The sequence below is a fragment of the Lasioglossum baleicum genome, chromosome 11 (assembly GCF_051020765.1).
Source record: "Lasioglossum baleicum chromosome 11, iyLasBale1, whole genome shotgun sequence".
In the NCBI taxonomy this organism is placed as follows: domain Eukaryota; kingdom Metazoa; phylum Arthropoda; class Insecta; order Hymenoptera; family Halictidae; genus Lasioglossum; species Lasioglossum baleicum.
The window spans coordinates 6,453,787-6,481,241 of record NC_134939.1 but is presented as its reverse complement, the minus strand read 5'-3'; the positions used below and the strand labels follow the sequence as shown (position 1 = coordinate 6,481,241).

The 27,455-nt window shown below is 35.9% G+C and overlaps 1 long non-coding RNA gene across 1 annotated transcript in view; it reads right to left on the bottom strand.

Moving 5' to 3' along the window:
* LOC143213716 (uncharacterized) overlaps positions 1–23,504 on the bottom strand; it is a 35,591-nt gene extending 12,087 nt beyond the window's left edge. Inside the window, exons 1-3 of the long non-coding RNA XR_013010021.1 lie at positions 22,866–23,504; positions 21,050–21,151; positions 4,258–4,344 (exon numbers count right to left, since the gene is read on the bottom strand). This is a non-coding gene — a long non-coding RNA (uncharacterized LOC143213716). The remainder of the gene's footprint in view (positions 1–4,257; positions 4,345–21,049; positions 21,152–22,865) is intronic.
* Between the last annotated feature and the right edge of the window lie 3,951 nt (positions 23,505–27,455).

The following is a 27,455-nucleotide window of genomic DNA, read 5'->3' as shown; positions in this document are numbered from 1 at the left end:
ATTTTATAGCAGGCTTGTTAATCATTCTTTTCTTGCCCCGTAGCACTTTGAAACAAGGTTTGAAAGCATTTTTAATTCTCAGAGACGCTCTTGTCCCATTTTCGGGATGAGTGCGTAGTATTTGACACTTTGTACAATATCCTACCAAAATGATAATTTTCAAGCAAAATTAGAATCCTACATAATACTAATTCATCAGTAATAACCGTGGCCAGAGTTTGATATCAAGAATGTTAAGTTTTTACATACCAGACTGAAAATCCATCAGTTTAAAGTCCATTTTTGCAAAAGCTAGGGCGCCCTTACCCCACTCCACCTTAATAAAAATGATTTTATAAGAAATGATTGTACAAATATCTTTAGTAGAGCACGTACTATAATAGGAGCCGCACAAAGTCTAAATCAATCTTGTCATTTTAATAAGGTAACATGTACCAGTTACTTTTAAGGCTCGGTTGGTTTAGTGTTAAACCGTATTGTTTATAAACGGAAGGCTCAGCTTACAGTACACGTAAAATTTTCGATTGCATAATTTCTGAAAAAACGGAGGCTCCCACAGCACTCGGAATAAGTGGTTCGGGCGTGGACATCAAATGTGCATGTTACAGGACAGAGTGTTATACAAACCTGGCAACGCTACTACTTCAGTTTTCGACGTCTCACGTTGGAAAGCAGCAGCATCAGGATTGCGGGCATCGGAAAAACTGCGACGCACGGTTGGCTGGCAATGCCAATACCGTTGAAAGTGGCAGAATTTAATTTAAAAAATAGTTCGGTTCGCGGCGTCACCCTACCGGGCAGACAATTTTTTATATTTTTAATTTTCATCGGAAGCGTCGTTTCTATCTATCACTGACACGCTGTAACCTTTCTCCCGCCGCTGCCCCCGTCCCCCCCTTTCCCGACATCCCCGCCACCTTTCGAAAACGAACGAAAAAAAAAAAAGGGAACACACATCGGTGCCACGCTGTCGATGTATGATCTGCAAGCTGATATACGGCGGTAACGTGAGCAAAAATGCGAGGCCGATTGAATTACATTGAGTTACGTGTCGTTTACGCGACGCGCCTGCCGCCAGAGAGAAACACCAGCGGATTTATCGTATGGGCTTTTGGTTACGTTTGATTTTGAAAAATCGTCGCCGCGCGAAATTACGATCCCACCCACGCTCCGCGGATTTTGGCACGTGCGCGTCCGACATATTTATTCGGACCACGTGCTCTCTCACGGAACACATTTCCGGCTCTGCGAATCCAGTCCACCCCTTTCCCCTCCATCGGCCCCCTCTCACTCCCTTTTTCTCCATTCGATCGCGATCTGTTAGCCCTGCGAACTACCGTTCTCTGGTTCTTTTATTTGTTTTTTAAACTCACTGTATCTCTGACTGCAACCTGAGTTAGTCACTTGAAAAATCCCGTTTGGGAAACTGTATTAGGGTATGGTGGTCTCAGGAGATCGATATGTGATCTACAACAGAGCTGGGCATTATTTGGCGAAACAAATATTTCAAATACTAATTAATATTTTAGATTTTATTTTGCTTAAAGAAAATAGTATATTTTAAATAAGATATACAATCTCGAAAATAAAAAATATTTCTATTTTAACAATCTGAAACACGAAATAAAATATTTTACTTCTTGCATTGTTATTACACTCTGAGAAACCGCTTAAACTTATGCGGTTTATGTCTATCTTATCGTTAAGAAACGATTTACACTCATAAATGTGCTGAATCCGAACCATTGTTTTCAGCAATAATATTTAAAATTAAAATTAAAAATAAAGACAAAATACAAATATTTGCAATATATTCCTCGAATAAAATACTATTTTCAAAAATTACTGCCCCTCTCAAATAAAATATTTTATTTTCGAAGTTGTACGCATACTTTAAAATAAATAGGATTCTTTATTATTTACTATTTGAAATACTATGTTTCCCCAGCTCTGATCTACAACAGGGCATTCGAATTGTTCCGAATAAGTGTTTATCTGAAATAATTATTCGAAGTAATTCTTTCCAGTTGAATATTTTATATTCTCTCGAATCGAATAAGTCATTGTGTATTCGGATATTTTATGCGAATATCGATTGCTGAATTATTTGAATAATAATACGGAAATTATCCCTTTGCAGTCGGAGTTATTTTAACTGGGAAATTAAACATCTCCTCCAACCTAGTAATAATTCCATTCTATGTATATGATTTTTCTCATTTTATGAATATGATATAATACCTCATACAATCCTTGAATGTCTATTGATTGATTAGATACCAACATATTTAATAATGTAAACAGTGTATTGAATAATGGGAATAAGACGCAATGGTAATAAGGCGCAATCGTGTTTGGAAAATGATTGAAAACATTCAATGACATTGTGGGACCTTAGTACGTTTACTAAAAGTCTCCTAATAAATGTATTCTGCTCTCATACTTTAAATCTTAATACGAATTCTCTGTCTGTGACATTGAATCACCTTGAATAATTACAATCACTGAATTCGTAATGAATGGGACTGTCATTGTAATTGTTTAAAAAGGATGGTTCCATTTAAAAAAATGAAGGTGACCTTGATATTTCTAAAAAAATGACATAAAAACTTACCATTCAACTTTGTCCTCAAGACATTTAACGTATCTTTGAAAACAACAAAGATATTTGTGGTACAAACGTTAGGTGACTCACCCTGTACATTTCACTTGAAGAAAAGTTTGAGATTTGAAAAGTCTTCAGCCAATTTTATTCCGTCTTCCGAGATGCTGTCTGTTACGAGACATAATGTTATAATTCTCTAATTTTTTCGTTTTCTGGTATCACTTCCGAAGATCGTTAGAATCATTCTATTTTGGAGACTTTGAATGAATAAAAAAAGCACCGTTCCCCAAAAAATATTGAGGAAGCTACTTGCAGGAACGTCTGGCGGTCTAATCGTAGATCTAATTGTCTGAATGCAATAGAAGCTCGCGAGACGTATATGTATTCTTAGATGAGTGTTTGCATATCCACGTAGGCAAACACTCTAACTATGATTGACAGTCGACGTAAAAATACACGTGCAGGGAGACAATCGAGTTCTTCGTGAATCATAGATCATTGCGTCGCCGTTACATTGTCGTACATGTCCTCCTCTTGTCGAGGAGAATTCGGAAGTACCAGATTACTTTAAAACTCCAGTACTGTTCCAGCTAATTTCACTTGGAAAGAATGCCATTTTTATTTAATCACATTCACTGTTGTAGGAATGTATAAATTACTTTAATACAAGTTAATTCTGTGTTCATATAATTCAGTCAACTTGTTCACAAGTTTCTCTGATAAATGTCAACTTTGATTACACTAACTGTACTAAACCACAGGGGTTAATAAACCTTTGTATTCATTTATACGAGGAACTTTTTGATAGAGAAGCAACATTTCTTTTTAATATAATTTGAAGACAGCTTGAACAATTTTAGGTGTTTTATTTTCGAACATATTATGAAATAATATTACTATTGAATAAACTACAGGATAAACTTACAATTTTTTTTTTAAAATATTGCTGAACAGTTTTACGTGTTTTATCCTCGAACATATTATGAAATAGTATCACTATATTAAATACAGAGAGATTATTATTGTTCAACACGAATTGAACATTTTTACCTGTTTTATTGATGAATATACTGAAAAATGTTTTACTATTACATTTAATTAGAGAGAGATTATTATAGCTGAACCTTCTGTGTTCTTATTGTGAAAAAACTGTTCCTCTTTCGAGATACCTTTTATGATAGTTTGCTTCAACACTATTCATCAACAGAAATTCATTTTAGTGTGTTTATATTTAACACCGTTGTCCCTAATAGGCTCGCACACATACACTCTACGTTTGTCGATACGTATTACGCAACGCAATTATCCTGTTCGCACACGCACTACAATTATCCCATTTGGCAAATCTCTGTGTGCACCGCACGTGCCACGATTGTCCCGTTCGCGAGTTAATTCTACATTCTGTGAGTTAAATACAAACGGGATTATCATTAAAGTTTCAAGTATACCGAAATTAATGCGTTGACTGCCGAACCGGTAACCCTAGAAATTTAACATCGCCGCAGCGATTTACTTAATGTAACAAAAACTGACTGGCGAAGATCCATCATGATTCATTCATTTAACTAATAGGTATCACTATCAACAGAACGCATGATTCATAAAAAAAATGCACAAGTGAAAACTTAAATAATACATTTTTCAGTACGTACCAACAAATGTATTTCCCAGCTGCTCTGCGCGGGCTAGCAAAGCTACATATGTAGACATAATTGAATTGCACGATGTTGAAACATGCTCTGAAACAAAAGAGAGAAAATACTTTGAACGGCAAAGGGCTAAAGACGTTATTGTCGTTTTAACACTAAACCTACCACGGTCAAATAACCGGTTTTATATTTTCTAATTATTGAAATTATAAAAATTCATTTATGGAAAATAAGTGGAATAAATTTCCTTGTCCAAGCATCTATTATAATAACTTCAACAACTTTCATTAGTCCGTTAAGAATTATTTAGTAAATAACGAACTGTAATTTTAAATTTCAGATACGCAATTTTCAAGGTAAAGGAATGCTCTTCATTTTTTAAAAAAATTTAACAAAAGAAAATTAGTAATTTTATCTATCAAAAATCGTATTCACGAAATACTCATTTTTAAATGCTTGTTCTAATTATAATTTTCATTAAATTTTATTAAAATCGACATTTCCGGCATTGTTAGACATTTAGAAAGTAATGTAGATGCATTAAACACCGATATAAGACAAATAATTTTCTACCAAGTGAACTGCTAGCAGAGTTGTGCTAATTCAATTACATTGCAATTCAATTACACAATTGAATTACATTGTATCTCAATTATATAGTAATTCAACTACGTCGTAACTGAATTATATAATTCAAACCTTTCAATTAATTCAATTACTAAGTATTTTAATTAGATGTGTAATTGAAATACAATATAATTCAAATACAGTTGTTCAAATTATAGACCAGAACTTTGAAGAAGTGCGATATATTTTTATAATTTTTCTTTCATATACTTGTTTGCTGTCTATGCGGCGTAGTTTCTATTCCTCGTCCTCCTAGATAATACGTAACGCTATTTTATAATTGTACTCCAATTGCAATTACGAATTACATCGTAATTTAATTACAAAGTATTTTATAATTGTACTCGAATTGCAATTACGAATCACATTGTAATTTAATTACAAAGTATTTTATAATTGTACTCGAATTGCAATTAAGGATTACATTGTAATTTAATTACGAAGTATTTTATAATTGTACTGCAATTGCAATTACGAATCACATTGTAATTTAATTACAAAGTATTTTATAATTGTACTCCAATTGCACTTACGGATTACATTGTAATTTAATTACGAAGTATTTTATAATTGTACTCCAATTGCAATTACGAATCACATCGTAATTTAATTACAAAGTATTTTATAATTGTACTCGAATTGCAATTACGAATTACATTCTAATTTAATCATAAAGTATTTTATAATTGTACTCCAATTGCAATTACGGATTACATTGTAATTTAATTACAAAGTATTTGATAATTGTACTCCAATTGCACTTACGGATTACATTGTAATTTAATTACAAAGTATTTTATAATTGTACTCCAATTGCAATTACGAATTACATTATAATTTAATTACAAAGTATTTTATAATTGTACTCCAATTGCAATTACGAATCACATCGTAATTTAATTACAAAGTATTTTATAATTGTACTCCAATTGCAATTACGAATGACATTATAATTTAATTACAAAGTATTTTATAATTGTACTTCAATTGCAATTACGAATTACATTCTAATTTAATTACAAAGTATTTTATAATTGTACTTCAATTGCAATTACGAATCACATTCTAATTTAATTACAAAGTATTTTATAATTGTACTCCAATTGCAATTACGAATTACATTCTAATTTAATTACAAAGTATTTTATAATTGTACTCGAATTGCAATTACGAATTACATTCTAATTTAATTACAAAGTATTTTATAATTGTACTCGAATTGCAATTACGAATTACATTATAATTTAATTACAAAGTATTTTATAATTGTACTCCAACTGCAATTACGAATTACATTCTAATTTAATTGAACGAAGATCTGAATTATAAATTACAATATGTCTGAATTACGATGTAATTCAATTACTTTGTAATTATAATTCCTGGAGAAATTAAATTGTAATTCTGCTAAACTCTGACTGCTAAATCGGCCGCTCGGACCACTGTGGACCGGCCAGTTAAAAAAATGATCCGATACACCTTACGAGTTGGAGAAACGACCATTATCGAGGAATCGTTCTCTTACGTATCTGGCCCTCTGTTCTACTGTTCGCGAGGGAGGGGATGGACACCGATAGAAGGAAAGAAGGAGCGCGATATCCCCGGCAATTTGAGATAGTCCTGGATGGAGGGAGGGAGGACGTGTGTGGGGCTTGTCCTCGCGAGTGTGAGTAAAAGCAAGGGAAGGGAAGAGGAAAAAGAAGGACGCGGAAGGTTACCTCCACTCTTTAGCTGTTCCCGGTGGATGTGTGGGTGTCCTGGTTCGTTGGTGTTGGGGTTGGCCACGTGGCGCCGTGGCGCGCCGTCCCGGCGCCGACGACGTCCCGCTCTCGTCCCCGTGAGCTCAGTTTCACTTCAACCCCTAAGCGGCGGAACCAGACGCGCGGCTCTCTCACCTCCGCAGCATTATTCGGCCTCGGCTGATATCGGGCCACATTACACATCGACTGTATCGACCTTGTTCCCTCTTCGACTAACTTGCCTGCCACGACCTTCGACTCACGCCCGACGGACCAACCAGAGACACCGACACACCGGCTTCCGCGTACATACCACTTTTCACAGGATCGCGATTTTATTGGGCAGGGTCGTTTATGCCCAACCACTTAACATATTTTACGTTCTACGCTGCTGCACCGCGAAATTACAAGGACATCGCTTCGAACCGCTCGAGAGCGGAGTTGGGCATTAATCAATTAAAATTTTAATCAAGATTGATTGATTGATGCGTACGATTAGAAAAGATAATCATTGAAAGATCGACGATTGATGAAGTTAATCGTCAATCGTTGATTAAAAAAAGAAATCATCGAAAATCGGAGACTAATTCAATCGATTGTTGAAGTTAATCGCCGCACGGTCTATACATAAATTGTAATAAGGAGAGAGACAGAGACAGAGAACGGAGATGGAGAATTGATAGAAATATATCTCAACGAAAACTCAGTTTACATTTTTTTCAGTATGTTTTTCATACAGTGTTGATTTGAAATTTCAGCAGTTAATCGTTATCAATTATCCGATTGACGATTACAATTGAAATGAATGTAATCGTTAACCGCAATTAACGACTAAAGTAGGACATTACCGATCGGTGATTATTGCATAATTTTGAAAAAATTGTGGTACATGGCTAGACACTTTTTAATGGAATCTTCAATAGCAACAGCAATTTTCGTTGTGAACTAACAAGTCATCCTCAATAACGTCATCTAACAGTTTCATGTAAGATTGCAATGTAAAAGAAAATTTCTATTTCTTTTGGTACAGCACAACTATTTTAAAGCCTATTAATAGGCTTCCGGTAGGTAAAGTGTTAATAGCGATTAAGTTGAAAATTCGTCAATCGTTGATTAAATTTTTGCCCAACTCTGCTCGAGAGTCGCTGCTTAACCACTCCGTTCCCCCGGACGTGTTATGTCGCGATATCGATACCTTTCGTATAGGGTCACAGACGAGTTATGACGCGACGCCGATACTCTTTGTACAGATCAGAGACGTGTTATCACGCGATGCAATACCGTTCGTGTGGTATTACAGACGACATATCTCGCGTACTTCATTATTACATGAGCTTTTTCGAAAAAATGTTACCCTGAAAGCAATGTTTCCGGCTGGAAATGGACAGGAAAAGAATGTGACCTTATACGAACGGTATCGACGTCGCGACATAACGCGTCACTGAGAACGAAGTGATTAACCCTTGTATAGGCAACCGATCCTGACAAAATATTGCAAAACCGTTCTGGATCCCCATTCTTTCTACAATTTTAAGTCGATTAACGTTTCGTGGAAAAAATTTGTGTAAAATATTTTGAGGAACTAAACCTCAAACTTGTATATATGGTTGTTGTATAACCCGGGTAACCATACACGAAATATTATATCATACTTGGACGCATTTCGAATGGAAATTTTGGAAAGAAATTATACAGAATACAAAATTCTCAATGCTACTTGTTTATGAACCTAAAATATTAAATTATAGTAATTGATTAATAATATGACAATTTTTACATATTGTATTTGTGTGCGCGTGTTCATCGCAAACTGGTTTCATGCACTTTTGGCAACTTTTTCTTGTTTTTCTGCGTGTTTTATTAGGTTCTGCGTAGCATATATGGTATGCTCCTATTACTTTTCTTCTACCACTTGCGTCTAACAACAATGGCGCTAGTCCATGCAATGTTTCTTGAGTGTGATGTTACTACCATACCGTCTATAGCTAATTTTGATGGCAAGGGGCGCGACATATCTCGTCAGGAGCGTTCATCGGCCAATACTGGGTCGCGAGATATCTCGTCCAGAGATACGACTAGAACCACGGAGCATTAAACGCGATTGGCATACATTGCCTTATAATAATGACAAAATTGCATTTATTTAGACTTCGTACCAGTTTTATTTAAATATGTACTTCGATAGAGAAATTCACTAAAAAAATTTCTCCGTAAAACATATTTATAATTTTAATACTTCTGAAAGAACAAATCAGAAGCAAGTCGTTTTGACTCGTCCAGTAGTTCTAGTGTTAATATTGTTTTTCGAATCTTAAAATTATCACTTATTTACGGTGTTAATTGATGTCGAAATTCTTTGCTGAAATGTGGCGACATTTTCTTCTGACACTACACCAATAGAACGAAACTTTTGTTCTCATCCCTTTTTTATCTAAAAAAGGGATATGTTAGATTCTCCCCTTTTTCTAAACACGATAGTTCTCTTTCTGATGAATGATTCTGCTTTCATTAAGTACAATATACATTTCTCAACAAGAAATTAGTAGAAAAATTTAATTTCTTAAGAATATTAGTGTACTCATTACCCTTACTAATCAAAATCTTTAGAAATTACCGGTACAAGTCAATCTTAATTAGATTGTGATAAAATTCTGTTTCGTGCTTTGATTATCACATACAGACATTCATAAAACGAAATAGGAAACTTCTCTCTACAGGATGATTTTGCAAAACTAACATTTATGTAGAAAACTAAGAATAGTTTAAAGAAATTTATCTGTCTATCTAAGAAATGATATTTGTTATAACATATAGACTGTGGATCTTTATACATTTATGAAGAAATTGTTTGGGTGAAATATAAAATATAAAACTCCTAATGCAACAAAGTCGTTAAGGGATGAAATCAATTTTTATGTTGTTTCTGCCCACAATCAATGCAAAACATTTTTATTTTCCATAAAGTTCCGCAGTCTAGTTATATGTATACTGTATCCATGTGTGCGTGCGTTCTCATGAATATTCTAATTGTGAAAAAATTTGAAAACTTGATTTCGTATCCATTATTGCATACATGAAGCCAAAGGAGAATCTGTGACACCATATTTTAGCCTTCATATATTATAAAAGTTCAACAGATATTCTCAACGGTTTTTTTTTCTACTGAAAAATTTAACAGTGACACATAGGTGTTTCGTTCTCCGGGAATCATACAGAATATTCAAGTTCATGCGCGTTAATGAAGAGAAATGGCAAAATGCTGTTGTATGACAATAAGTATTTACAAAAAGTGGAAGAAAACATTATTTTCTATTTTTGGGAAAAATGCTGAATAAAATACTGCTACATTAATCCTGCGTTAGTTCGAAAATCCATTGGTTTAACATTTCTGGGCTTTTGATTGAAGGAGAAAAATTAGAAGAGACGCGAATCATTCATTTGATAACTGTGCGAGAGCCTTTTGAACATCTTATGGTTTTGCGTGGATTACAATGAGAGAGGAAAGGGGTAAAAAGTAAGGAGGACTGGAGCACGATAGGAAGAGCTTTCGATTTCGTCGTGATGAGTAATGCACCAAAAAATGGGAACGTAGAAACTTGTATTAGCGTTCTTCCTTTTATATACTTCTGTGTGACGCAGATGAAATATTCTCGTAAAATTGAAACTAAGAAGATTTTTATTTGCGCGTGCACTCACTTTTTTCGGTAGATTCTGATAATTTCGTAACGGTAAGAAAATGGACAAACTTTGCAAAAGTTACCCCTTCGTAATCTCAATTATTTGTATGTTATTTTGTGTTCTGTCGCTGTAATTTAGTGTACGTTTCTATTTTAACTTGGTCGTTGTACAAATAGAAAATGACTATATATAAAAATTGAGAACATTGGATAAAGAAAAAATATTCAAGAGAATGTGTAGTTACAGGAAGTAGTTAAAATTTAAATAGAGTTGGTACAATTAGGCCATGACGTGCTAAATCATAAGTCAGAGTTGGGCATTAATCAATTAAAACTTTAATCAAGATTGATTGATTAATGCGTACGGTGAAAAAAGGTAACCATTGAAAAATCGACGATTGATTCAATCGGTTGATGATGAAGTTAATCGTCAATTATTGATTAAAAAAAGAAATCATCGAAAAATCGGACTGATTCAATCGATTGATGAAGTTAATCGTCAATCGTTGATTAAAAAAAGAAATCATAAAAAGAAAACATAAAAGCACGTAAACAGAATTTACCGACTCACCAACAAACCAAATGACACCTATACTCAGTTTACATTTTTTCAGTATTCATATAGTTTTGATTCCGTATTTCATTTCGAAATTTCAGCAGTCAATCATTAATCAATCATCGGATTGACAATTACAATTGAAAGGAATGTAATCGTTAATCGCAATTAACGACTAAAGTAGAACTTTAACCGTTATTCCCAATTAACGATTAATAAGAATTTAATCATTAATCGCAATTTTAACGATTATAAGATTATTATAATATAAGATTATTAATATAAGATTAACGATTGAAGTAGAAATTTATTCCTCAATTGTTGATTAAATTTTTGCCCAACTCTGTCATAAGTCGCCTAACCCGGACAATCTGGGTTACATGGTCTTATGTACTGAGTAGGATTTCACCTCAAATCCCGGTCATTGATAATACCTACCGGTTGGTGATCAACCAAATATCTGGTCGCCGATAATTATTACCGGTAACCAAAAAAAGTTCCGGTCATTTTTAATGATTACTGGTAGCCAAAATAATTTTAGCCGCTCATAATAATTATTCATAACCAAAATTGGTTAATTAAATGTAACTATTACCTCTTAAATTTTATCTTATAACTACATAGACTGCGGATTTTATGCATTTATTACAAAAATAGGTAAGTCTAATTTATAAAAGATTAGATGCGAAGAGAATTTAGAAACACCAGTGTATTATTCTCAACTCACTAAAATTATTAAAGAAGTAAAGAACTTTTTCCTTGACCTGTGGTTTTTAAAATTGATGCAGAAAATTCTTATTTTGCATAAAATCCGCAGTCTACGTATAACTAAGAAGAAATTAAAAAATTCAGGCATGCTGTAATGTTGTTTCTAACGCAGCAAAGTCGTTAAAGGATGAAATCAAATTTTTATATTATTCCTGCTTTCCGCAATCAATGGAAAACATGATTATTTTGCATAAATATCTGCACTCTACTTATAACAATTGCGATGTCTGCTTTTTTTCGGTCTCGTGACTGACCGCGACCCCGTTGATACGTACATAGGAAAGCGGGGCAGGACAGGTCGGTGGAGTGGCCATCGACGATCGTAGGTTGTTCCAGCGACGACCGGAGCCGCCGGTTCCCGGTCCGCCATCTTCTCTGGTTACGTCAGCATGTTTCAGTTCGCCGGGGTCTGAAAGTTTTCGCCCGGCGACAAGATATTTCAAGTGGTCGCTGCTCTGGTCGCTCAGTCGCGATCGTCCCGCGCTGAAATATTGGACGGCTCTTTCTTGCAGCCGCATATTCTTCTGCCGCCACCTCCGCCGCCTCTCCCTCCCCACCACTTCATCGGCAAACCGTCGCTATCCTGCCTGCAAGGGCGGCGGGGGGGTTGGCGAAGGGGTTGGTACACCAGCACACACCAGCCATCGTCTTCGTCATCCGGCCGCGACCTTCTTTTTCCCTGGGAGTTTCTTTGCGGCTTCTTTCCCTTCGGCCATTCCTTACGGGGCAGCTCGCGGTATAAGAACTTCGGGACTTATGATTCGCGTATTAAGCGCAACCGTCCACCATCTCCGACCCACTACTCCCACTCCCCTCGAAAACGTTCCCTCCGCCAACCCACCCCTGAAAGACCGGTCGTCGTTAACTACCCATGAATGAGTTACATCCAGTCGACGCTAATTCTCAAATTGTCCAAAAAGGGAAGGTAAAGTGTCTATTAATTCGGCTAGCTTCGCCTCGGATCGGGGATGAGAGAGAAACTGGCGGCGTGGGGGTGGAACGGGGGTGCAGCAGGCGGCGAAGAGCTACGAGGGGTTCCTTCCGGCCGGGAGCAATGGAAGATTGGTGAGGACGAGCGGGAATGAGACAGCAGCGGGAAGAAACGGCGCTTCCGGTGCGAAGCGTTGCGGTAAAAACATTGAATCGCTGAGGAGTTGCTGGATACGTTATATAGATCTTTTCGGTATTGATTGCCGCGGAGGTCGAGGGGGATCGACAAGAAACGGTCTCATAAATCGGAATCTCAGGTTTATAGAAATTTTTATGGTGGCTCGATCCTTCGTCGCGTACGTTGACCAGCGAAACTTCTTCCGCTGGTAATTGTATCAGACTGTTGCATAGGAAATGTCCAATTTTTAACCGTAGGACTGAAGTAGCTAAATATGTTATTAACACATTACAGACCGGTGATTATTGCATAATTTTGAAAAAATTATGGTACATGGCTAAACACTTTTTAATGCTTCAATAGCAACAGCAATTTTTATTGTGAGCTAACAAATCACTCGCAAACGTCATCTAATAGTTTCATTTAAGATTGCAATGTAAAAGAAAATTTCTATATGCTTTCTTTTGGTACAGCACAATTATTGAAAATTCTATTGATAGGCTTCCGGTGGGCAAAGTGTTAAAACACATTACTCTCGATTAAGATAATTTTTTAAATAAAATTACTACATCTATTAAACGTATATGTGTTCTCTTTGAATAAAAATAATGAATGAAAAAGAAAGTGGTAACAAATTATTTAGAGGCTGAGTAATAAGTAGTATGGCTTCCGAAAATTTTCAAAAAAGGGTATGTATGTCGAATATAAAATTCGACAGAATTTAGTACAATTTTGATTTTATTGAGATCTGAAAATTCTTGCAGTAATTAGATGATGTCTTTGAAATGCTGGGTCAAAATGGTATTTCGTTGTTGTTTATTTTTGAATGTTTGTTCATCGTCTCACAAATCTTTCTAACGACTTATTCCATAATAACAAGGAATAATAAAGATTATTTGTATATGTTTCAGATTTCGACACAGTCAGCTTCGAATCTTTTTGCTGACGCGCACGTATACGAGGTTAATGTAAGTAGAAGCGGTAAGCCATAAACGGCCACATTGAGCGGATCCCACTAGCCCTATATCTCGTTAAACTTTGCAAACTTCAGATTTAGCATGCTCATTTTCGAGGACGCATCCGATACATAGGATGCACAAAATGTGTGCATTTTCTTCTCTTAAGTTACACAAAATATTCGAATATGTCGGACATCCTATCATTTCGTCCAGCACGGACATTAAACGCACTGTAGCTTAAAATTAACGGGTACATGTTCCCTTATAAGAACGAGAAGATTCATTTTATTCAGACTTTGTCTATTAGAAAAACACAGCTAAAAAATTGCATAGACACTCGTTACTTGCAAAGTAGTGTAGAATAGTCGCTTTTGGTGCTTCGTGAACAGAGTGTTAAAAGAGAGGAGGAAGAGCAGAGAACTGCCAGACGTGTTGATGAATCTGTTTGGTAGAATCGCAACGTTAGTTCGGATAGTGTCGAACGGATTGCGCGACAGCAGAGATCGCCACGACGGTTGGCGGGTGCGGCGGGGCGGAGAGGTGGCTAACAATAAGATAGCGACAAGAGGGAAGCCGAAGAAGAAGGCCCATTCCTCGCGAAGAACGACGGAAAACGCCGCGCGGAACAAAGTAGTCGGCGCCGATTAAACAAATCGCATTATAAGTTAGCTTCTGCTGGCTGCGCCGAACTTACCAACTCGCTTTATATTAAGACGAACCGCCCTCCCCGTTTCTCGCCCGCTTCGGCTGATCCCGGACCGGCTATAAACTTCAGAAATGGCTCCTCGCTTGTTCGTTGCCCGACCCGGAGCGGCGCGGCGTCTTCAAGATTAGGATTGGCTCGCGCTGCAACGTGGCAACGACGGAGGGGACACCGGCCGGAGGTGAAGTATAATTATTTAATTGAATTTATCAGCGAAGGATGGTTGTAGATTTGTCAACGGTGACAGTGTTAGTTCTGCGACGTCGCGACGCCACGTTCCTACTCGACTTCGCCAGCTGACTCTGCCTACTATGCTTCCTCGCTGTTCTTTGGAACTGATTCGCACGACCGCCATTGTACCGTAGAGCTCTAAATAAGTTTATTTGATTATGTATGTAACTCACTATTTGCTAGTTTTTGTGGCCAGCCAGGTCCGCACGATGAGGGATTCGGTTATCGATCGATGTGATCGAGAGCGAACCTAACCTATACGGTGTTGCGCACAGTGTCGCCAGAAAGTGACCGAACCGTCACTCGAGGGGAATACGAGGTACCCCTTCTCTGATGACCAGAGTAATATGTGACACGTTGCGCGTGCGCGATGGAGATAGTGATGGGCGCAATCGACTAAAAACTATCGATTTAGTCGATAGTAGCTGTTACTATTTTCAGTCGACTAGTTTTACTAAACTATCGACTGAATTTCGCAGTGGTGGGGGTTACTATTTTCAGTCGACTAGTTTTAGTAAAACGACTGAATTTCGCAGTGGTGGGGGTTACTATTTTCAGTCGACTAGTTTTAGTAGAACGACTGAATTTCGCAGTGGTGGGGGTTACTATTTTCAGTCAACTAGTTTTAGTGAAACGACTGAATTTCGCAGTGGTGGGGTTACTATTTTCAGTCGACTGTTTTACTGAACGACTGAATTTCGCAGTGGTAGGGGTTACTATTTTCAGTCGAATGCTATACTAAATCAGAGGTTACCTCTCTGACTGAATTATCGACTGATTTATGGAGCGGGTAGAGCTATATATCAACTGAATCGATCAGATTCAATCATGACATTTACTATCTCTTTACTATCCTACTATCTATTTCATTAGCGCTATCAAATTAATTAATTCATAACCCTCATTTCATGAACTGAATCCGTCCCTCGGTGTCAAATTGACACAGTAGTAAAAAAAAACGATAAAATAACAAGCAGGTGATTAATTATTTTTCGATGTACAACTGTACAACTTTAAGCAAGCATAACTCCTGAACCATTGATCCTACAGGATCGAAACTTCGATCTGCAGCCGCTCTGACTACAAATCTACTGGATTACATACTAAATACATCATAATTTATAGGAGAAAAGCACAAATGTTGAGTCCGGTAAAGTAAAAAGCAGCCGAAATAAGTATTTGAAACAAAAACGAAAATAATGAATGTGAGGGAACGGAAATGTGAAGTAACCGAAAAGAGACTTGGGACAATTTGCCCGCATCGTGCGAGTGCGAAAGGCACACTCCTCGCGAGTTTCTTCTTCGTCCAAGGGTTAGATCTGCGGTTGTGTTGGTAGCCGGCTGCGCGCAATTACGTATAGAAGAGCGTCGATAACGTCGTCGACGGGAAACGCCGCAAGACAGTGTCGTTAACGGGACAAGAGTGTCGCTTAGATGGCTACCAGGCCGATGTAATTATATCAAGGCCACTGAATACGCGATCGAGCAAACCCCTCGCATCGGATCATGCTGCTCCAGTGATCCTGAGGCGTCACCAATCTCCGATCCTTTCCAGGAAGAGACGCGGACCGAACGAACGCTTCTCGCACGCGCGCTACACCGTCGATAATCGTTCGTGCGAGCGACCGACGTCGACAACGGTGCATCGCACATAAGCGGTAATCACGATTCACGTGCAGAGAGAGACCAAAGCCGAGTCTTGCCGAGAGGAGACGGGTCTGGCGGAGGAAGTGCGGTTTGACGCACTGGTTTTGAGGAATTAACGCCTCGCGATCCTCTCCGGATCGATCCGCGACAGATAAACTAATGCGTCGCGTATCTGGAGCTGCGAGCCAGAGGTGGGCATTATTTGGCGAAACAACTATTTCAAATACTATTGAATATTTTAGATTTTATTTTGCTTAAGGAAAATAGTGTTTTAAATCAGATATATAATACAATTTCGAAAATAAAATATTTCTATTTTAACAATCTGAACCTCAAAATAAAATATTTCTGTTTTAACAATCTGAACCTCGAAATAAAATATTTCTATTTCAACAATTTGATCCATAAAATAAAATACTTATATTTTAACAATCTCTCTCTGAGGAACCGCATAAACATACAGTCTACCTTATCGTTAAGAAACTATTTACACTCATAAATGCAATAATATGCAATAATATTTAAAATTGAAATTGAAAATAAAAAAAAAACAAATATTCCCAATATTCTTCAACTAAAATACTATTTTCAAGTACTATTTTCAAAGAAAAACACTGCCTCGAATAAATTATTTTATTTCCAAAAATTACTGTATCAAATAAAATATTTCATTTTCAAAGTTGTACACATACTTTAAAATAAATAGGATTATATATTTATTATTTACTATTTAAAATACTATTTTCCCCAGCTCTGCTGCGATCGAACTCAATGTGTACAGCAGACTACCCTGAAATCGAAATCTTCACGCTTTGCCTACCGGAAGCATATTATTAGGTGTGCAAATAAGTTCTTTCCCCTTTTTTCCAAATTCAAGATTCTATTACATGAAATGTAATAAGTAAAATCTTGTCTGGTGTGACTCCCAATCTTTCTGCCAATTCTTCTTGCATCAGGAATCGGATTTTTGTTGAGCAATTTCTCTAACTCTCCGTCATCGAACTTTCTCGGAGCACCTGAACGAGCATCGTTTTCTATATTTAAATTTCCGGCTTTAAATGTTTGGTACGACTTTTTACATGTTCTGTAAGATACATACATACAGCGTTTTGCCCCAGTGCCGCATGCCGCACAGACATTTCAGTAGCTTCAACAGCTGATTTCCTAAGCTGGAATGCAAAGAGTAAGCAGCGAGGCAAATGATGCTTCTCGCACGCCATATTGCTTGAAATTGCTGCATAGGACTGGAAACTCTTAGAGCGCTTATCACGACCCTTCTTAAAACTACTAAAAGAACGCTCTTTCATATTGCACCAAAATAGGGAATTAATCCGAATTCAGTCAGAAGTTATGATCGTAGAAAAAAGGGGAAGGAACTTATTTGCACACCTAATATGATTTTCAATTATCGTATGGAAAGGAATCTTAGAAATCTTCATTCGGATGATTAAATGACGCCACTTTGCTTCACAATTGAAATTATTGTTGCTATTGAAGGCTCCATTAAAAAGCCATTGATTATAGGCTTTTAAAACCTATGATATTAATTTCTTTAAATTTTCATACTTCCTTTTGATACAGCACAATTATTGGAAATCCTATTAGTCCCTTGCTCTACAATATCGTGCCAGACTGGTGACGGAGATTTTGAACAGAGTCTGCAAAATAGAATTTCTCGTCGGTTGAAAGTAAATTAATAACATCCATATTTATTAGACTGTGTTATGAATCTTCGTCACGAGTCTGACACCGTATTGCAGGGCAAGAGTTTAATAGGATTTTCAATAATCGTGCTGTATCAAAAGGAAGTATAAAAATTTTAAGAAATCAATATCATAATTTTTAAAAACTCATAATCCATGGCTTTTTAATGGAACGGTTAAATTTGCCCCGAAAATAGGCCAAGTCCGTCTCTGAGAGTTAAAAATGCTTTCGCGAATCTTGTTTCAAGTGCTACGGGGCAAGAAAAGAATTATTATCAAGCCTGCTACAAAATGCTTTTTATTGCATTAAATATATTGTTCAGTTTTATAGTTACCCATGCAGTACGGACTTACCCCACCGTGATAGTACGCACTTGCCCCGCGTAGTAATATTTACGGGGCAAGATCATCCTAGTGTTTTTCTCAATAAATTTCAAAACAATAAAAACGGTTTATTTAATGTAAACCTACATCAATATTTGTCGTACTTACCTAAAATAACAACACAGAATATATTAATAATTTGTAAACTATTGCACGCTTAGGGTAACCTCAAAGTTGTACGTGTACCTCGCACGTGACTGTTTGGCATTGGTTGATTTAAGCGTGGGAAACACCTTTATTCTTGGGCGACATCCATGTAGAACAGTTCATACTAATACTACATTAATAAATACAAGATAGAGAAATTTCGTTCATATTTTAATAAAAATAACCAATTAACGGACTTGCCCCGTAGACGGACTTACTTCACTCCACCTTACGAAGAAAGGAGCGATGGTGCAATTAATTGACTCACTTTGTATATTATATGCTAAACGAAGAATTTGTAGAAACTGAAAGTAAGCTGAATGAAAGTAAAACAAAAAATAAATAAAACGTGCGAAACTTTTGCCTGTGAATCAGCGACTGCAGAACAATTCCATGGAGTATGGTCGGAGAAAAGAGTTACAACAAAGAAAAGAATTAATTCAGTGGTATATTATATGCTAAATGAAGAATTTTGGAGAAAATAAAGTTATACTGAACGAAACGAAAACTAAATGAAACACGCAAATGAGTGGTTTAGTCTACAGCGAGCATTGTCAAAAATATTTCCTACGCGTGTGGAATAGCGACTGCAAAGCAATTCGAGCGGTATAGTCATGTAAAAGAGTGACAAAGAAAGGAACGACGCGATACACGCGCGCTACAGTCAAGAGAAAGAGAGTAATCGAAATCGGGATCGAAGCAGCAGACGAATGATCCATTAATCTTTTATGGCACAGATGTCAAAGTCTCGAGCGTGAGCCTTTGCACGATGACGACCGCACCGTGGACCATTTCACCGTGGGCCGGGTGAGAAATGGCGAGGGACTGCGCCGCAGTTCCTGTCATTGACGCGTGCCAATCACGGGAACCAGTGCAGGTCGATCACCAACGGTGAAATTACGACGTCGAAACAAAAAAAAAAAACCACCCGAGAGAAGGAAAAAACGAGACAGCGACGCACAGGACGAAAGAGGATGGGGAATTGTCATGGGTTACCACAGCGACGCTTGTATCAAACAAATGACCCTCCTCAATTTGGCACATTGAGCGTGTAGCTTGTTGCGTTTCCATTCATCCCCCGATATCTCGTTATAACGTTACTTTCCGCGGCGTAAGTCACGCGACTGAGCATTTCAATAATAATATCCCGGTTTCGACCGTCTCCTTTTCAAATACAAATGTGCTCTTTATGGGAGACATGAACGTTTGCACATAACAGTAACATTGTTTCTTATGAGTAAGTAGGTGCGCAGGAATTGGAAACTTCTCCTAGAGATCACACAGACTATGTACGGAAAATAAATACAGTCGAACCTGTTTTTGTGCGGTAAATAGGGACCGCAGAAAAAGAACCGTACAAGAAAAATATTCACAGACTTCATACATAGCTATAACAAATAATTTTTCACAACATTTTAAAGAAAGTTCTTTTTTATGCGGTGGAGAGGGACCGCATAAAGAAGTCTCACTTAGAAAATATGTCAAAGCTTTACGAAATAGCGAAAGAGTGCTTTCCAAACAAAATAAATAATTATATTACATATGGAAACATTTTAAAAAATTTTAATTTCTCATTTTAAACATGGAGAAATTTTCAAAATGTACATAATTCCATACATATACAGGGTGTCCTGCTGAAATGAGCTCAGCAGGATATCTCGGAAGACGTTGTCGTTATCAAAAAAGTGTTCCCACAAAAGTTGTTTGGTATGACGGGCTACATTACGTAGTATTAATTGCTTTCTTGTGGGTGGAGTGGTGGAGGACATTTCAAGGTCACATTGATTTTTTTAAATGGAATGTCCTATTTTTTATACCATGAATACTTTTCAAATATAATCATTGATACATTATTGCTTTTAAGTAGTAATCGAAATCCATGAATTGAAACTTTGTTATTGAAATTGACTCGTGAGTACATATTGAACTTGATCCCATTCCTACTAGCTACCTCAAGCATTGTTATTGTTCATGTGTAGAGTGCGGATCTTTATGCAAAATAAAAAATGTTTACATTGCTTGCAGTACACAGGAACCAAATAGAAAATTCTTTTTTCTTTTAATTGTCTTATTAAGCAGAAATTAATACACTGATGTCCTTAAATCTTCGTAATTCGTTCACTGCTTTAAATTGCACGTGCCCATTTTTGTCATAATTTTATAGGTTGTGCTTATTCGAATGTCAGCAATTCGCTTTCAAAAAGGCTGATCTATTTGACATGGCTACATAAAATCCGCAGTCTATTCACACATAAAAATCGTGAATTGTGAAATAAAATCGGAGGGTGTAAATTCCTCCCCTCATCCAAACCTAACTCAAACCAATAATCAGAAAATCAAGAACAACAAAATCAGAAAAATATCCGTCAGAAATATCATGTACATAATATATTTTTGCGAACTATACCACAGCAGGAGTTGTACATACACGTGAAAACAAAATTTGGTTAGAATAACGTCCCCGACGACATATTAAAAAATCATTGAAATCTCATCTAGAGGCGAGTGTATAATTGTGCATAATTAAGAATAAGCATGAGACTTACGTAATTCCCATTCTTCTTATGGCGAATACAGGGTGTATCCTATATACAGGGTGTCTCGGGACGAGTGGCACAAGCGGACACTAGGTCAGTTTACTTGTAAAACTAAAAAAAGAACAAATGTTAAAAGCAAGTTCCAAAATTCGACGGAATCGCGTGTTACAGAGTATTCGCAAGAAGTAGTATCGGCTGGCCATGATCAGCCGCGCGTAACTTGCCGTGACTCCCATTAATATTCGGACGCTCTAAAAAAGACGATAACATTTTAAATATTGTACTATACGATTTGAACTTTCTTCGGAAGCTAGAGCAACTAGTTTACTACAGGATGTGAACATAAATTTTTTCAAATATTGCATTTGGTCGGAGAATTGTAGAGAAAATACTAAAAGTTCCATTTTACAACTTTTTTATGCGGGCCTATATTGAAATGTTAAAAAATACGTATTGTAGATCTGTGTCAATTAAATGCACTGTGAAAGTTTCATAGAAATCGGTTGATGCGGGGAAAAACGACGGCCATTGAAAGATGTTAGAATCCTTAGAATTACTAGAGTTGGAGGCCAAAAATCGTGAAAAACTGCAATTTTTACCATCTTTAAACGTTTTTAGATCGTTACAACGTCGACCGATTTTCATGAAATTTTCAGAATATGTTTAAATGCTACAGATCTACGTAACGTGTTTTCTAAATTTTCCATATAAGCCCACATAAGAAAGTTAAAAAACACAACTTTTAGTATTTTCTCTGTGCAATTCCGACAACTTGCAGTTTTTTCAAAAATTTTTGTCACGTTGTGTAGCAAACCAATTATTCTAACATCTCCAAAAATTTCAAATCGTATATTCCAATATTTAAAAAGTTATGGTCTTTTTAAGAGTGTCCGAATATTAGTGGGAGTCACTGTAGGTATTAGGTTGTTGCATATGAAATGTCCGATTTTAGAATGTGACTCTTATAAAACGTTTATAATAAATTATAATAAAATTTATAATATAACTCTGAGGTATATACAAAGCTAATCCTTAACATTAAACGTACCACGACCGGTCAAATGACCGGTTCTAGATCTTGTTTTCACAAATAATGAAATTATAAAGATACTTTCATAAGAAATGACTTAGTAAATATCTTTATTAGAGCACAAATTATAATAACAACCGCGCAAAGTCTAAATAAATTAATTCTTGCCATTTTTATAAGGCAACAACGTGCCTGTTGCTTTTATAGCGTGGTACGTTTAGTGTTAATATTCTATGTTCAATTCTAATTTAGATGTATAATTTTACGCTTAAATAAATTTTATGTCAACGTCAACCAACACGACTGTCGTGTATTCCGTTTATATGTGTGGAAAAATAACTTTTATGCGATTTTTGGTCAAAACGTGATGATTAATTAACTTACTAGTCGTTGACGATAGAAAAGAACTACAAAATCAAGATAACAGTCTTGTAAATGAAAAACGTAAACGGCCATTATATCTTATTATTACCGTAATACAATGAAGAAACTTGAAATTCGTAGATAGAATACATTGGGCACAAAATTGCGTTTGTTTAACGTCATTGTTAAAAATCGGACATTTCATATGCAACAATCAAATATTATTCCTTTCTTCACTTATTTTTTGAATCATCCATAATTACAACTTTTATTATTTAAAATGCCGACCAAAACCTCGCGCCGATAACCCCGACAACATATTAAAAAATCATGGAAATCGGAGATGATTGTTTTGAAATATCTACTATGTAGTAAATTGTTTCGGTTTCTGAAAAAAAGGAAAAATAAACGACAGGCAGGAAGTCCACTTACTAAGGCATTCGTTTAACTGTCCTCGCACTCGTGTTCTCGCGCGTGTTCTGATGTCACGCAACGGTTCACGCTCGTGTTGATTGCCGGCGCACACACTTGCGGAAATAAGTGCTTTGATCCTCCTTCCGCGAGCCCTCGTTGTACTCGTTACAAACCCGGCGTATACACGAGAACACTCTCTCCGCTTGTTACATCTCTCCGCTCGTTTGCGCTCATTGTGTGCAAGCGCACGAGGAAGCGCTTTTCTTCCGACATTTTCTGCTACTCTATTCACTTTCCGGACGCTGTGCGTTCGGAAATGCTGTCTTTCGCTCTCGCCTCTCTATTAACCCTTTCAGGGACGACGTCCGTGCACCGAACTGACTCCAACGAATGTCTCGAAATTGATTGCTGAACGAATTTTTATGGAAAATCAAAATTGTCTGCATTAATTGCAAGATACAGGAGGTACAGTAAGGAGCATAACTGATTCAACACACTTTAAATCAGAATTACTTTTTTATGAATGGACCAAACGACTTCAATTTCTCTGTAAGGGTGGAAGAATTAGTTTAGTAAATGACGTCTGGTCAACTCGTATAAATTATATACGCTCTGAAAATTTCATTGCAATTAGTTAATTGGTTTACGAGCTATAAACGGATCGAAAGTGGTAACAATTGAAATTTTTCAAGATTTTCGGCCATTTTACCACTTTTGATCGTTTATAGCTCGTAAACCAATGAACCAATTTCAATGAAATTTTCAGAGCGTATATAATTTTTGACCAAACACTTCTTTTAAATTTTCGTTATTGGCCCAGCTAAAAAACGTAGTAAAAATCAATTTTTACTATTCTTTTTCGCAATTCCGACCAAATGCATTTTTTCAAAATATTTTTTAGACGTCATTTACTAAACTAATTCTTCTATACTTACAGAGAAATTTAAGTCGTTTGGTCCATTCATACAAAAGTTATTCTGATTTAAAGTGTGTTGAATCAGTTATGCTCGTTAGTGTACATAGACGTTTATTTCTTTTTAAATCATTTCAGTAAGTTGAAGATAATATTAGGATGTAACATATGAAATGTGCGATTTTGGTTCATTAGTATCTTAAATGGTGTTTCCCTAAAAATCTTTAAACATTTAAATGTGTTTACAATTTAAATGTGATTTAAAGATCTTGAAACATCTTTGAATGTGATTTAAAGATCTTTAAACATCTTTGAATGTGATTTAAAAATCTTTAAACATCTTTAAATGTGATTTAAAAATTTTTAAACATCTTTAAATGTGATTTAAAAATTTTTAAACATTTAAAGATTTTTTAAACATCTCTTCAGCCATGAAGAAAACGTTGAAGACACCATTAAGGAATGTATTGACACCAGAACGACGAATTTATATAAACACGGAATTGAAAAGCTGGAAATTTGTATGAGACAATGTGTAGAATCCAATGGTAGCTATTTTGATTAAAACAATACATTCTTTTATATTTACGTACACTATATTAACACGTCACATATATGCGACGTCCACAATCTCGTAATTTACTTAAAGATAGTCATATTCATTGTATGCAATTTATTATTTAAAGTCGTAGTGCAATGCTGTTATGCTCTGGTCACTCCATGACTTTCTTCTGCTAAATTGTTTTAATATTTAGTAAAAGTGATGCGTTGTATTTAATAAAACATTTTAACAATGTACAGGATGTTGAGGTAACGCGCAGCTGTGTCCATGGATTTCTTTTGAATTTCCACTGCAGCAACTGTCATAATTGTGTTCGTTAACGTAGTCATTAAATTTTGCTAAACGTTCAGCGTTTGAAAATGGTCAGTCAAGATTCATGTGGCACATAGGGAATATTATACTGATAATGAGTAAAAAAGTATTGGTTATTAAATTAAATACGAACACTTTTGCTTTACGTCAGCATTATGATCATGTGTTCTTAGTGTTTGAAAATGTATTCAGTTTACCCACATAATTTCATGACAGGGGATTAGACCAATAATCGGAGTCTGTGTGTGTGATGCTACTAACCGGCGATTGATCAAAAGCCAGTAGAAAATCAAGCAAGTAACGTATACATACGGTGTCCCAAAATTCGTGAAAATCCCGAAAAGGGGTGGTTCTTGAGACCATTTCAAGCGACATTTTCCTTTGCTAAAATGTTATCCGCGGCTTTGTTTAGGAGTTATTAACGGAAAACACGGACCAATCAGAGCGCGATCTAGACGCAAGTTGCCACAGTCGACCAATAGACAGTTGGCGCACTGGGCAACTCGCGTCTAGGTCGCGTTCTGATTGGTCCGTGTTCTTCGTTAATAACTCCTAAACAAAGCCGCGGATAACATTTTTACAAAGGAAAATGTCGCTTGAAATGGTCTCAGGAACCACCCCCTTTCGGGATTTTCACGAATTTTGGGACACCCTGTATACACTGGTGGACAAAATGATAAGGCACCGTTGTACATACACAAAATTTCATATATGTATATGTCGTGAAATCTCAGTGGAAACGACTTGTATTCACGGATGAAAAGAAACTAAATTTGGATGGTCCAGATGGATACAAGTACTATTTCCATGATTTCAGAAAGGAACAAAGGGTTTTGACTCGTCGAAAATGTGGTGGCGGTACAGTAATGATATGGGGAGGAATCGGCTATATGTAGAGGAAAAATGGAAATAAAATTTATTCAAGCCTTATAAATAGTGCTGGCTACTTAAATTTATAATAATTAATAAAGTATTCTATTCAGTAAACTGATATAAGAGATCAATGTAAAGAAAGTATACACTGGTGGACAAAATGATAAGGCACCGTTGTACATACACAAAATTTCATATATGTATATGCCGTGAAATCTCAGTGGAAACGACTTGTATTCACGGATGAAAAGAAACTAAATTTGGATGGTCCAGATGGATACAAGTACTATTTCCATGATTTCAGAAAGGAACAAAGGGTTTTGACTCGTCGAAAATGTGGTGGCGGTACAGTAATGATATGGGGAGGAATCGGCTATATGTAGAGGAAAAATGGAAATAAAATTTATTCAAGCCTTATAAATAGTGCTGGCTACTTAAATTTATAATAATTAATAAAGTATTCTATTCAGTAAACTGATATAAGAGATCAATGTAAAGAAAGTATACACTGGTGGACAAAATGATAAGGCACCGTTGTACATACACAAAATTTCATATATGTATATGCCGTGAAATCTCAGTGGAAACGACTTGTATTCACGGATGAAAAGAAACTAAATTTGGATGGTCCAGATGGATACAAGTACTATTTCCATGATTTCAGAAAGGAACAAAGGGTTTTGACTCGTCGAAAATGTGGTGGCGGTACAGTAATGATATGGGGAGGAATCGGCTATATGTAGAGGAAAAATGGAAATAAAATTTATTCAAGCCTTATAAATAGTGCTGGCTACTTAAATTTAATTAAAAAGCAAATTGGAACATATGCTCGCAGGATTGCTGGCAGAAAATATATATTTCAGCAAGACAATGCAGCTGTGTATACTGCTCGCATAGTAAAAAATTATTTGGTAACGGGAAAATATAAAGGTTTAAATTGGCATGTAAGGCCTCCTGACCTGAACATTATCGAGAACGTTTGGGGAAGACTGTCAAGAATATTATACGAAGGTGGAAAGAGCAATACAGTGTAGTGTCCGAATTGAAATCAGCAATTTTAGAAGCTTGGGAAAGCATACATCAAAATGATGTAAAAAATCTATATAGAAGTTTACCAAGGAGAATGATTGAAGTGGTACAACGTAAAGGGCAGTCCACGCATTACTAAAACTGCCAAAAATTGTGTAATTTTGTTGAATTTTAATACTTTTCTTATTTTATATTCAAAGTGCCTTATCATTTTGCCCACACTAAAAGTCAATTTTTGTAGAAATAATAGATGGTTTCAACGAGTTATTTAATTTTTAGTATATCATATAAAATATTATTTATTTTATATATATTATTTATATATATTATTTATATATATTATTATGTATATTATTTATTTTAGAATTGCTGAAATCATGATAACTAGACTCCGGACCTTTATGCAAATTAAAAAGTTGGTGCATCAGTTGCAAGACATAGGAGCTAAATATAAATTTATATTTTTCACTAATAATTTTAATGTAGTGAAAATAATATATTAATAATCTGAAAGTCTTTTAATCCTTTAATCTTTTAACTGTTTCAAATGGTACCTACACATTTTTGTCATAAATGCATAAAATCCGGAGTCTAATGATGACTCTTTTATAGAAACTGGTTGCATAAGTTTCTTACATATATAGATCAAACGTATATTTTTATAAAAATATCAGGAAGTCTATATAAACTTAATCTGTTCCTTGCTATGACGTAATACGTGCCAGTCACTTTTAATGCTCGGTGGATTTAGTGGTAATCCACCAAAGACATGCAATGGGTGTACAAAGTATTCGTACGCCCTTTAAAATAGAATAACTTTTTTATAATTGTACCAAACGACCTGATTTTCTATAATCAATTAGAAGCATTGGTTTACAAAATTATATGCAAAAAAGATTTTCCAAAAATTATAATTTAC